The sequence below is a fragment of the Phascolarctos cinereus genome, unplaced genomic scaffold (genome assembly GCF_003287225.1).
Source record: "Phascolarctos cinereus isolate Bilbo 61053 unplaced genomic scaffold, phaCin_HiC Scaffold_2;HRSCAF=192, whole genome shotgun sequence".
In the NCBI taxonomy this organism is placed as follows: Eukaryota; Metazoa; Chordata; class Mammalia; order Diprotodontia; family Phascolarctidae; genus Phascolarctos; species Phascolarctos cinereus.
The window spans coordinates 217,771,583-217,786,272 of NW_027555625.1; the positions used below are offsets into that span (position 1 = coordinate 217,771,583).

At 40.1% G+C, this 14,690-nt stretch overlaps 1 protein-coding gene across 1 annotated transcript in view; it reads left to right on the forward strand.

The window, feature by feature from the left end:
• ALK (ALK receptor tyrosine kinase) overlaps positions 1-14,690 on the forward strand; it is a 1,019,362-nt gene that overhangs the window by 631,425 nt on the left and 373,247 nt on the right.

The window sequence follows — 14,690 nt, forward strand, 5'->3', positions numbered from 1 at the left end:
TTTTTAAAAAGAAAAAGTATTCTGATGCAGGCTTCTGGAATAAAAAGACCTAAATATCTGTTGGCAGCTTAAATCATGCAAATCACTTGTCCCTTGCCCTCTCTGTCTCTCATCTCCTTGATCTGTGCCATTTCCATCACCCTTGAACTTGGATTGTAAATCTATTCACACCTCTCATCCTAGCTCTTTAGATATCAGCACCTCTATAGGTGTTCTGATAACAGACCAGCAGCACTATTCCCCTTCTCAAGATTCACCTCCTCCTTCCTTGACAAACATTATTCTTCCCCTTCTTGGTGATTGTCTTAATTATTGATATGTGCCAGGGCTACCTCCTGCAGCGCCCAGCATTTCACTCCCACACACTGCACAGAGAATAGTACCAAAAGAAGGGCCAGTCTGACATGCATACACCATCCTCGGGCTCTGGCACTGACCCCACCTCTAATTGAGGTTTAGGCAAAGCTTCCAGAATTCACCTTTGGTTCTCTCTGTGTTTCTCCGCCCCTGAACATATTGATTCCTTTTGTTGATGGATTAGACTGGATGGCCACGGAGGTCCTTTCCTAATTCTCCAATTCTGTATTAATGACGTAGGCCTGAAGCGCAGACCACAGTAGGACTGAGGGAGACCTAAGGGATGTGTTTCTGCACCTGCTAGACCTAGAAAAATCTGGACCCTTCTGAGATTGTCTACTTTCATGTGACTCTTTTCATTAGAAGTCCCAATTCCTAATTACAGAACTTGTTCAGTCCTCCCAGAGTTTTCAGACTAAGTTATATCCCCTAGTGAGTTTAGCCTACACCAGTTCCCTGTCAGTTAAGACCTGTCTCTTTGACTGGATCAGTCTAAACTTAATCCAGGGGAGTCAGCAGGGATGTGCTAGAATTTAATTGTTAACTTTTCAGCGTCAGGAGAAATAGCTACAAATCAGGGCTGATTTATTGTTTTTTTGATTGTCTAGACTTAAGAAAGTGATGGGGAACATGTTAATCAGGCGGATGAAACCTAAAAGTGTGTCCTGCATACAGTTTTTATTCTTTTTTTCCCCCAGAGAAACAGTTTTTAAAAGTTTACCAGTCCACCCTGGGTGTCAGCCAGACCAAACTGGTTTGGGGCATGTATGCAGTCAGACAGTGGTTCAATTTATTCAGGTTTATGCCTTGGAAGTCATTTTAACAATCAGCTGGGAGGCTTTACTTTCAGATTTTGTTTTCCTGTCCCACCCCATGTTCCCTCGGTTTCTTTGAGGTAATCAATAGCAGTTAAGGGAATCTAGGAGTAATTTTGACTAATTGGAAGCTCCATTTCCCCAGTGTTTATGCACATTCTTTCTACCTTCACAATAATCACAGATAATAGGCCTCTTCATGCATGGACAGTCTGTGTGTTTTAAGATAGACAGAGCAGAGTAGTGGGTGGAGCGCAGCTGGAGAAATAAGTGTATGTGGAATCCACCCTGAATCCATACCCCGTTCAACTGTGTGACCTGGGCAGATTATTCCCCTGTGCCTCTATTTCTACATCTGTAAAGTAGGATAACAGCTGGTGTGCAAGAACATTAGGGAAATAAATGAAAAGATCTTGGGCTTTCCAGAAGAAATGTTGGATATAAATTAAAAGTTATTATTAGCATTATTGTCAGGAAAGTGAATTCTGCCCCTGAAACTGGAGAACACATGTTTCAAGACTAGAGATGGTAGAATGACCCTCCTTTAGACTCCTCTTAGTTAATCATTTTAAATTCTTATCAAAAGGCCGTGACAACCAATTTCTGTTAGTCTAGGAGGAAAGCTTATATGGGAAGGACCATTGAAGTGAGAGATATGTTCAGCCTTGAGTGCTACGAGTAGAACTATGTAAGCCATGATAGAAGTCTTTGCTTTGTGCTACTGGTTAGCCATGGTAGAGCTGAAGCATAAGCAGGGGAAGGAAAGCAAATGGAGGACGAAATGTAGAAGAAATAGAGAGGTTGAATAAAATTTAAAAAAGGAAGAAGGAAGAATACCCTACATCTTACAGTGAGGTGGGTAGTGCAGAGGTTAGAGTGCCGAGCCTGGAGGAAGGAAGACTCATCTTCCTGAGTTCAAATCTGGCCTCAGACACTTACTAGTTGTGTAACCCTGGTCAAGTCACTTAACCCTGTTTGCTTCAGTTTTTCATTTATCAAATGAGCTGGAGGAAGAAATAGCAAACCACTCCAGTATTTTTACCAACAAAACTCCAAATGGTGTCACAAAGAGGCACACTACTAAAAAACTGAACAGTGACTGAACAATAACAACAGAAGCAGTGGGGTGGAATGGACTCTGGATTTGGAGTCAGAAGACCTTGGTTCAAACCCCAGCCCTGCCACTTACTCACTACTCACGTGACTGTGCACAAAATCACTTAATACCCTTGTGCCTCAGTTTCCTCGTTTGCAAAATTAGAGGGACTAGATAGCCTTTCCCACTCTAAGTCTAACCATAGATTCATGACCACTTCTAATACCTAGAAAAGCAGTGCCCTGTTTATGATTACTAAGTGTTTTATGATCTGCTATCTCTTACTTGTCATTACTATCCAAGGAGTTAAATAGTGAAAGTGTGATAATTCTCATTAGAGAGATAAAAAGAAAAAGCAAATTCAGAGAGGTAAACTGACTTGTTTGAGTTTACACAGCCAAGTAGGAAAAAGTCTGAACTAAAACCCAGTCTTCCTGGCTCCTGTTCCTCTTGTAGATGACACCTTGCTGCGGCCAGGACCCTTTCCAAAGTCCCTTAGGATGTGCACCTATAGTCACCATTGTTCCTATCCACACTGTGCAGGAAAATTCCTGCTCCAACTGCTTTTATGCTATTGAATCTCAACATTTTTGAATTTATCAGAGGAAAGAAAGCAACAATGGATTTGATGGCTAATTGGTGCGATTAACATGCTGGAGCTCCCTGTCAAAGGAGTTTTTTCCTATTCATTGCACTCTCCCAACAGATGCTCTTTTCCCTCTTCCAATGGTATTGGGCTGATTTTTCTAATGGTCACAGGAGACGATTGGGAGATGGGGTGGGAGCAGGAACAACTTGGGCTTAAAGCTGATGGCCAAGGTAGGCATTAATGTGTACCAAGAGCCAACCTCTTGTGAAGATTGAAATGATTAAACTAGGGAGGCTAAACCAGTTCCATACAAGGGGTTGTACATCAGCTGCCCAATTAGTGTTAATTTAGCTTCTTTGGAAATGATTTTTGCCCATCCCAAACAGTGTAGATGAAAGTTGTTCTCTTCCATACAACTATAACATTTTACTGTCATCCACAATGGACCAGATGGATACGTCAGAGTGGCAGAAGTATATTAAGAAGAGAAAGACTGCACATTCCCCTGTGTCTCTGCATTTGAAAGGTAGTTGTCATTTCTTATTTTCTAAATGATGTGTGACCATGGACAAATCATTATGGATGTCTCTGCATCTCAGTTTTCCCATCTGTAAAATAGGGACAAATATATATATATATATGCACATATATGATTAACATATGTGTCTGTGTGTGTGACATATATGGGGGGGAGGGGGGAGAGAGAGTGAATGTGTATTTACCTCCTGGGATTTTTGCCAGGATCTAGAGAGATAACATGTGTAAAAGACTTGGCAAATTTGGGAGTGCTTTGTGTAAATATCAGCTTTATTATTATTGTTATTATTATCTTGTTCTTAACGTTTTCTGTGGAATTCACATAAAAGTGACACTGAGAAAAGTTACTATCCCACTTTTTTATATAGTTGTCTATATACTGTTACACAGGTGGATAAAATGTAATTGCTTTTTAAAAATTTAATAACAATATTGGAATATCAGCAGGCTTGCTGAAAGCATCTTTGGGGCTAGTCCAATAGCCAGCAAGGTGAAGGCAATGATGTTATGGTGTCCCTTATTTGATTCCCACATGATTTTGATATCTTCCACTAAATCTCTATGTTTTGGAAGATTTTTATCCCATTGAGCTTGAAGATTATGAGTACTTGGTAGGGTAATACTGGTCTTCTGGGTCTGGGCGTTTTCTCTGGCTGTTTCCCATGCTTGGAATGTTCTTCCTCATTTCTACCTACAACTTCCCTCGTTTCCTTTAATTCTCAGCTAAAATCTCACTTACTACACAATGCCTGGCACTTAGTAGGTGCTTCATAAATGTTTATTGATTGATTAAAGCCTTTCCCAATCCCTCTTAATTCTAGTGCCTTCCCTCTGTGGACCACTTCCTGTTTATCCTGTATATAACATGTTTGTACATCATTGTTTGCCAGTTGTCTCTCCTATTTGACTGTGAGCTCCTTGAAAGCAGGGATTTTTACGTTTCTTTGCATCTTCAGCACTTAGCACAGTGCTTGGCACATAGTAGCTGCTTAATTTATCAAGTTTATTGACTAAGCAATTATGGGCAAGCCTTTATCTATGATAATGCTCTGGTTCCAATACAGTACTTATCTGGTTTTCAGGGGTATTTTAAGGTCAGTATTTGTAGTCAGCATTTGTTGTTTTAGGTTATGAATGATAGTGAGTCTCTGATGTATCAGTCGATCAATAAACCTTTGTTAAGTGCCTCTGGGCCATACACTATGCTAGATGCTGGAGATTTGAATTGGGGGAATACCTAGTAAGGCAATTTGACTCAAAGATAGAATTCATGAATGGGAGTTGTATGAAACAAGGTAGGAAAAGTAAGTAGGAACCAAATCCCATGAGGCCTGAAATGCTAGCCTGGGCAGTTTATATTGTATGTTAGAGGTGACAGGGAGTCACTGAAAGGGAAATGCATTCAGGGTTGTGCCTTAGTCTTTTTTCATGGGATACACAAAGAGGCTTGTGATTTCCTCCTAGGTCTTTGTCATAGTTGACATATCCCAACTATCTAGGTCCTCCTATAACCCAGCTGATTCCCATTCAAGTCCACTCTGAGCTATGGGGAGCCGTTGCACTTATACCAGTCCTAGAGTGACCAGAGATCCAGGGACCAACCTCTAAAGTTAAAGTGTGAATTCTGGCCATCCTTAATTCAGGAGATATAGTTCCATTTTGGTCTGGTCTGGAAGGGAGGCAATCTCTAATAGGGTTGGGGAGCAGGCTGGGGTGATCTAATAGTGGAAAGACTGAGAGTCAGGAGACTGAATATTTTACTAGAGTGTATGACTTTAAATAGGTTGTTTTACCTCTCTCACCCTCAGTTTTCCTATCTGTAAAATAAGAATACTAATACTTTCACTATCTATCTCCCAGCATCTTGATGAAGAAAGTGGTTTGTAAATCTCAAAATGCTAAAAAATCCCTGGCTCTGAAGCCATGTTTACTAGACTAAGATTTTGTGACACCATGCATCACACTATATGCTATATGTGCGAAGATATGTGTCCATAAATATATAATATGTGTATATATGTTAGCCTGTATAATCTATATGTGTGTATATTGTGTGTGCATTTATATAATATTTATGGTTATATGTATATATATTTTCTATATTATATATGGTTATTCATATATAGACATTATCCTCATTATTAATAAGTACTAGTTGATTAGTTTCAGCCATCCTAAGAGTTCAGAATTATGAGTCAAAATCAAATGGTTTAAATAGGAAAAAAAATCCCTTGACTTTGTTAACTGGTAGGATTTTGAGAAAAGGCTAAAATCAAGCTATGCATTTGATTTGGTTGTTATTATGTTCCCTAGCTAGCCAAATTGCCCCCATTTAAAAAAATGTGTCTAAGCTCTTTACTCGATGTCACAGGGACATAGCCTATGAAGGAAACCAGGTGTAAAGCCCTTGGATGCCTCGCTCAATGACAGGTTGAAATAGGAGCATTCCAAAGGCATCCTGCTCTCTGGCCCTGTCTCCATTCAAAATGCACAGATGTTTCATAAAAACTTATAAGAATGGTGCCATTTGCCTCAGGTGGCTAATGAACCTGCTTTAAAGAATTCTGTGGCATTGGCGGACTATAAATGCAGAGTGAAAAAAAGAGTTGCTAGGTCAGACAAGGCTCCAGACATTAAAAGCTAAACTTGACAGGCATAGGCTGAGATGGTGTTATCAGCTGACTGTGTCTGCCTCTGGAACTCATCCATGGAATCAGCCTCTGTTGAAAAGAACCCACCTCAAAGATCTCACGATTCCAGTTGGGGATGAACTCTTAGAACCTTACCGTAACGAAAGTAATAGCTTCTACTAGAGCAGGGGCTAATGAAAATAATGTAGGAGAACCCTTTCAAGCTAATAATTTGAGGCAGGTATATCAACTTTAAGGTAATGATAACCACTGGAATTAGCCCTCTGGGAAGGGTGAGTGTGACATGGGAAGTGATGGGGAGGTCATTCATACTCTTATCCCAGGTAGGCTTTGAAAATGGAAAGAAGCCCCTAAACTGGCTGGTATTTGATCAGTCACACTGCAAAAAATAAGACACTTTATAATGGTGAACCATTCTTACAGATTTCTTTAAGAAGTATATTTCTTCCTTTTTTTTTTCCTCAGCTCATTAATAAATGTTTTCAGTTCATTACACCACTAACTCCCCATGTGATGGGCTATTTTTTTTTCTCTTCTCTCTGCTCTTATTTGAATACAGGTTGTACCCAAAGCCAATGTTGGAATCATATAGAATGGCTGAAAATACAAATACAAATGAATAAATAAAGATCAGAGCAATTAATTGGAGGGTAAGAGCGAGTAAATAATTGATCTTGCCAATTTGGTTTCCCATAGAGGATAAGAGATGGTAGAGACCTTGGAAATTACCATGTCAACTCCAACTTTGTATAGCTGGGGAAACTGAAAGAGTCCAGAGATAGAGAGGGAAGGAAGCAGTGATGTATAGCTTGAGGAGTATTTTTCAGGAGTCAGAAGACCTTTATTCAAATTGGGACAGTGGAAAAAAGTGCTAGATTTGGAATTAGAAGAACTGGGTTAGAATCCTGACTTTGACCCTATCTCCTACATAACCTTCTATGTAAGGTAGTCTCTTGGCCTCAGATTCCTCATTTGGAGAATGAAAGAGTTGGATTAGATGCCTCCTAAGGTCCCGTCCAGGTCTACATCGAGGCTCCTAAGTTCTGGCTACATATACTGGCTGAGTTACAAGTAGAAAAGAACTTTAAAAAAGTCTTCTCACTTTGGCTCATAAATGTTTTTCTACAAAAGGATGGCCTCTAAATTTCATAGAACATTTTGTGATTTGGAATTGTTCATTTACAAATGGTAGTGTTCTATAGATACTGCCTTACTAGGTAAAGACCATTTGAATTACACATCACCTACCCAGGAAACCGATACATCATTTAAGACAGAAAGCAGAATGTGGCTATTACATGGAATAGGAGTTAATTAAGGGCCTATTTTTATGGGCTAAATGCTGTTCTGATAAATATCTATCCAATGAATTTTTATCATATTGGCCACCAGTTGTTTTCAAACTCAAAGACTCCAATACATTGTTCTTACTTATTAACTGATTTAGCGTCAGGTCAAAAAAAGACAGTTTCCAAGCATTGACATGTGAAATATTTATGATGCTCAGGTATTGCTTGCAAGTAACTCGTCCCATGTCTGTGAAAATGAAAGTAGACCAACCATCTATACACCCACATGATGGCATCTTGGGGATTTAAATTGATGAACGTGCTTTTGTTCTAGCCATGCAAATAATTTATCAGGGAGAAATCAATACTAATTTGATCTTCCCAAGAGAAGTATCAGAGTGAGATCTTAAGTCTGATTGTGATCTCACTGTTACAGGAAGAAAAATAGGCCTTTCACACTGGCCAGTAGCATACCTCTGTTCTTTAAAGGGTAGAATGTACCTACCCAGATAATAAATGGAGAAAAATACCCTTGGATTTGATATTAAAACATTTGGAAAAATAATCTCACAATCACAGAATTTTTAAGTAGGAAGGGACTTATGAATTCATGGACTCACAGTATTTCAAAGCTGAAAGAGACCTAGTCAACAGACCTACTTAATCATATCCCAAAAGAATTTATAGTGGTTGTTCATTCATTTCCAGTCATGTCTAACTCTTTATGACCCCGTTTAGGGTTTTCTTTGCAAAGATAATGGAGAGGTTTGCCATTTCCTTCTCCAGCTCATTTTATAGATGAGGAAACTAAGGCAAAGAGGGTTAAGTGACTTGCCCAAGGTCACACAGCTAGTAAGTGTCTGAGGCTAGGGTTGAAATCAGGAAGATAAGTCTTCCTGACTCCAGTCCTGGCACTCTATCCACCACACTCCCTAGCTGTTTCCCAAAAGAATTTGCCTCATCACTGTAACATACCTGATAAGTGGTTTATCTATCATACATTAGAAAATCTCCAGGGAAGAGGAACTCATTACATCTGCAGTCTTTTTCCACTTTTAGATGATCTAATTTTTTTCCTGATATTGAACCTAAATTTGCCTCCTTGAAGATTCTACCCATTTTATACTTCCATTTTACAGATGAATAAACTGAGGCTAAGAAAAGTTGTGGCATTTTGTAAAAACTTCAATTCCTTCCTTCCTCCCTCCTCCCTTCTCTCCTTCTTTGCTATCTTTCTTATTCTTTCCCTTCATTCCCCTTTTTTCCTTCCCCTTCCTTCCTCTCTCTTTTCTATTTCTTCCTCTTTTTTCATTCTTCTCTTCCTTTGTTTTCTTTGTTCCATCTTTCTTCCTCAGACCTCTGATTTCATAGCTATCTCTCTTCTACTAAGACAGATCAGTACTTTCTCAACAACATATAGTCTTAGAGAGGTACTTGGAAAATTGGAAGATTAAATGACCTGTCCAGGGTCACATACCTAGTATGTCAGAGGTGATATTTAGACCCAGATCTTCAGTACTCCAAGTCCAGGTGTCTATCCATGGTACCATGAATTTTCTCAAATGCCACCTTTCAAATTTTGGGGCACAAGATAATAGAAGCATAGATTCAGAGCTAAAAAGAAGAAGCTAGCTAGTCCAAACCCCTTCATTTTACAGATGAAGAAAATAAGGCACAGGCAGTTTGTGTCTTGCTCAAAGTCTTAGAAGCATCTATTGTGGCTTTAAAACCCAAATCTTCTGATTCCAAATCCCATGCCCTTCCTACTATACCATGCACATGAGAGCACTAAAACAAAAGAAAAATCTTTCTCCAAATCATTGAAAATAATAATATAATCCTATCCCTTCCTTCTCCCTTGTTCAGTCATTTCAATCCTGTCTGATCTTTGTGACCTTATTTAGGGTTTTCTTGACAAAGATACTGGAGTGGCTTTCTATTTCTTTCTCCAGCTCATTTCACAGCTGAGGAAACAGAGGCAGAGTTAAGTGACTAGTCCAAGGTCACCCAGTTAGTAAGTATGAGGCCTGATTTGAGCTTAGAAAGATGACTCTTAACTCCAGGCTCAGCACTCTATTGCACCACCGAATCATTGCCTGTGGGCATCATGGGTCAAAGCACCTTGAGTTTTTGAAAAGTTTACTTTGCATTTTCCATTAAAAGCTATAGTGCAATGAGGCTGTATATGCTGTTTTAGCAAAAATAACAAGCAGGAGAAATAATGGAGCACAGAGGTGGTGGTTTTCTATACCATAGCAAGTCACCCCAGTAGGAAAAAAAACGGAAAGGTATCTTCCTCTGCCTCTTGAATATATGATAGAATTAATTTGTTGTTCATCATCATGTTAATGGAGTGCCCCTACATTCCATTCACTGTCCTAGGTGCTGAAAAGAATACAAGAAATTATAATACATAGTGTAACATTGGAATCTGGAGGTAAGAAATGAACCTAGATCCATAGGTGCAGGACTAAGGGTATGGAACATTACATATGCTGTCAGATTTCATTGAGGTGTTGGTTGGTTTTGCTGAAGTGATTTTTTTGTTTTGTTTTGTTTTATTCATTGATAAAAGAGATAGCTTTTTGGGTAGAAAGAAAGGATATTTTGGACATGAAAGCAATCTAAAGTAAAAGATATCAAGTAAAACTTTTAAAAGAAAAAGGAAAGTGAGACTAGAACTATAGAACTGTTCTAGATTAGTAAGTAACAGAATGAGGATTAGACCCCAGATTTTCTAATGCCTAATCTAGTATCCTTTCCACTTATAAGCAAGTACCTGACATGTCAGGAACTATTATAGCCAATTATTTCTTCTAAATCACAGAAGTTTGGGCAGAGATATAACTAGACTAGGGTGACTAGGGCCTTGTCCCAGGGCATTGAACTTTAGAAGGTACAAAAATGTATACCCAGTGAGCCCCTTTACCTGCTCTGCTCCTCTCTAGACAGTATCCTCTTCGAGCAGTGCCTTCTTCAGGATCAGGATCTTTGTCCCCTTAAACAGAACAGTTTCTAGAAACTCTCCACCCACAAGACCAATGCCAGCAACTACCACTCCCCCCAACCCTTTTATGTAGTTGATATCAGGATACATTTAATCCTGTTCACCTCAGGCACCAGAACTGGGAACTATGTCTCTGCATCTGTGCCTCAATCAGTTAGTCAACAAACACTTACTGAGTACTTACTATGAGTCCAGTATCTTCCTTAGGGCAATTAAAGATAATGTGAGACCTTGGCAAGGTTTGGGGAGGCTGTCTCTCTGAAGATGCTACAGAAAGACAGCCTTGTCTTAGACTCTTAGAATCAGAGAATCTTAGAATGTTAGAATTGAACTCAAGAGGTCATCTACACCAAAGCCCTTCTTTTACAGAGAGGGTAAGTGAGGTCCATAAAGATAAAGTGATTTGCCCAAGGCTACATAGCTTGTTAGTAGTAGAACTAGTACTGCCATTGCTGCTGCTGCTGCTACAGCTACACCTATTGCTACTACATCTACTACCACTACTGCTGCTGCTGCTGCTGCTACTACTACTACTACTACTACTACTACTACTACTACTACTACTACTACTACTACTACTACTTCTACCACTAATAATAATAATAATAATAGAGGAGGAAGAGGAAAAGACGATGCCTTTATATATCACTCTAAGGGATACAGAGTATTTTGCATTATTTCTTTTGGCTGCCATAAGCAACCCTTTGCATCAGTCATTTTTTGTCATCCTCATTTTGCAGATGAGGGAAGTGAAGCTTGGAGAGAGTAAATAATTTGTCCAGGGTCATATCACAAATAAGAGTCAGAAAAGGATTTGAACTCAAGTTTCTTGATTCCAAGGGTCTGGTACTCTTTCCACTAGACCTGGATCTCTAATCCGTTTTTATCGTTCAATTGTTTTTAGTCTTCAATCATGTTCAACTCTTCATGACCCTATTTGGGGTTTTCTTGGCAAAGATACTGGAGTGGTTTGCCATTTCCTTCTCTAGCTCATTTTACAAATGAGGAACTTGAGGCAAAGAAGGTTAAGTCACCTGCCCAGGGTCAAACAGCTAGTAAATGTCTGAGGCCAGATTCAAACTCAGGAACATGAGTCTTCTTCACTCTGGGACTGGCGTCCTATCCACTGTGCCACCTAGCTGCTATTTTGTTTTGTTGTTTAGTTTTTGCTCAAGCTGGATGAGAAAGATTACTCTGATTCCTGCATAGCTCATAGACAAATAGTGCATACACACTAACCTGACATGGCCCTGAACTGATTGTGCCAAATCACATTATTCCATCATCACCAAATCTGAACATGACATTGTAAAACCTGGCTCTGTCATCCATCATTCACCTAAGATACAAATCCACTAGTTAGTACCTTTCATTGCAAATAATACCCATTTCACCCGGCGCCATGTTTTTATGAAGCCACATCCCTTTTCCTTAAGTTTATTGATGAGAGACATGAGACCTCTCCTATGAGATAGGCTATAATTTATTTTAGACATGGAGATAACTATTAGCAAGTTAGTTCCAGAGGGAGACAATAATGTGTAACTCAGACCTTATGGCTCCTGGTTCCAGTGCTGGCATGTTTCCCCAAAAGATCCTCTTGCTGCCAGGCGCTTTGGGGGAGCTTTCTGTCACGATGACCTTGGGGAGCCACTGCAGAAACCTTGGGGAAAATAGAAGGGATGCCTCCAGGGGGTTGCCAGAGGTAGTGGACCTATTCTAACATGTCAAGGCAGCAAAGTAGAGTGGAAATAGGTTCTGAAGTCCAAGGACCTGGGTTCAAGTCCCACTTTGGACACTTGCTACTTTTATGACTTTAGGCAAAGCACTTAATCTCTATGCCTCCATTCCCTCAACTCTAAAATTGAGTCTTCAACCCAGAGGACCTCTGAGGTCCCTTCCAGTTCTAAATGTACAATCTAATTGTCTCTATGGAGGGAGTCTTTAATAACTGTAGATCATCCTAAGCAGGAACCTCAAACCAGTCAGACAGCAGCTCCTGAAGAACCTTTGAGGGAGGACGAGAAATAGGGATGTTTCTGTCTTAATGTAGTCAAAACAATACACTCTACGTGAAAAAAAATTTCATTTACTTTGGTTTTGCTAAAATTGAACAGTCAGTGTGGTGAGAGAATTAAGCTGACCTGCAGTTCAGTGAAGGCAAAAGAATTATTTTGCCTTTCAACCAGTCATTTGTTTACTGCCTTAGAGACATTGTCACACTTTGCTTTTCAGCTCATGCCTATGGGTGCTAGCTCCAGAGGGCATCTTATCTTCCCATACTTTTCCCTTGATTTGGTTTTCTGACCTTCTCTGTCCCTGTGTGTGATGTATCAGAAATCATTTGATTGAATCGCCTCAAATCCATTTTCCTTTTGCTTTTGGCTCATTGGCCATCGCATTGCTGTCTCTGATTTGTAGCCTCTGCTGTGTTCCCTGTGTCGAGCATCTGCTAATCTAGCTTTTGTGGAAATGATTGTGTTTCCAAGAAATCTAAGTCTGGTGCCCACTCTGGGAGAAAGGACACCATCTTTGTGGTGTCCCGCCCTTGTGCTCACCTTGCCTTTCTCCTCCTTTGTGTAAGATCAGCTGCCTTTTGGGAATCTGCATTTGTCCCTTCTCAGCTCACTCCCATGTTCTGCTTACTGGGTTTCAGTGCTATAGATATCAGCAGTGAGAGTGAATTTATCTCGGTAAAAATAATCAATATCATAGCTCTTGAATTCCTATATAATGTTAAGGTTTGCAAAGTGCTTTTTTGCCTATGTTTTCTCATTTAGTCCTCACTACCATTCCTGGATGTAGGTGCTATTTTGATGCTCATCTTACAGATAAGGAAACTGAGGCTCAGAGAAGCTAAATGACTGGAATCAGGATCACACCTCTCTACAATGTTGAGGCAGGATGTAAAAATCCTGCCTCCAGGTCCAGGGCTCTATTCACTATGCCATATGAATATGAATATTCCCCTTTTGTAGCTAGTCAAGGAGGCAACATGATGCAATGGACAAACTGCTGGGCTGGGAGTCAGAGGACATAGGTTCAATCCTGATTCTGAAATTTGCTGCCTCTATGATGTTGCAGGTGAAAGATGAAATGCAGGGCAGCTGGGTGGTACAGTGGATAGAGGACCAGCCCTGGAGTCAGGAGGACCTGAGTTCAAATCCAGCCTCAGACCAAACACTTGACACTAGCTGTGTGACCCTGGGCAAGTCACTTAACCCCAATTGCCTAAAAAGAAAGAAAAGAAAGATGAAATGCAATTCCCTCCATGACCTTCATCAAATGAAGTAACCTCTTGACCTCACTTTCCTCATCTATAAAAAGGGTATGTTGGCCCAGATGGCCTGTAAGGTCCTTTGTAATTCTAAATCTATGATCTTATGAGTTCCACATGAGGGTCTCATGAGCACCTCAAACTACACATCCGCCCCTTCAAATTCAGTATAATCAAGAAGCATTTATTAGGTACCTGCTACATACTGGGCCTTATGGTTACAAAGACAAAAATGGAAACTGTCCTTGCTTTGATGGAACTTACACTCTACTTGGCGGAAGTGACTTGTGCCTAGATAAGTAAATGTATGAAAAGTACACAGAGTGAAAATCCGATTAGGGTAAAGAGAGCACTAACAGCTAAGAGAATCAGGAAAGTCCTCGTGATCTTTCATAAGGTTGATGCAGGCAAAAATGTGAAAGGAACACATTCTAGGCATGTGTAAAGGCATGGAAGTAGGGAATGAAACATCTCATTTAGGGAACAGCAAGTCAGCCAGTCTGGCGAGAACATAGAGTTGTGTGTGGTGTAGTGGACGGAGTACTGGACTTGGAAACAGGAAGATCTGAATGTAGATCTTCCCTTAGACATCAACTGTGTGACCCTGGGAAAGTCACTCTCTAGGCCTCAAATTTCCTCATCTGCAAAATGGACTTGGTGGTCTCTAATGCTTCCTCTATGAAGGCGAAGAATGGGAAATCCTTCTAGAAAATCAGGCCAGCGCTGAATTATGAAAAGCTTTAAATGCCAAAGAGAGGAGTAACTATTTCGTGATAGAGGAAATAGGGACCCACTAAATTTTCTTGAACATGACACAGTTGCCTCTGTGCTCTAGGAATTTCTATTTGGCAATTTGTGGAGGATGGTTTGGAGGAGGGGAGAGACTAGAGGCAGAAATTGAGAGACTATTGCAATAGCAGTAGTTCAGATGAAAGTTGTTGAGGCTCTGAACTAGGGTGTTAGCCATGTGAGCTATGAGATGTGTATAAGAGATGTTCTGTAAGTTAAATTGAGAAGACTTGGCATCTTGTTGGATATTGAGTCAAGGGATAGTGAAGAGCTGAGAATGATG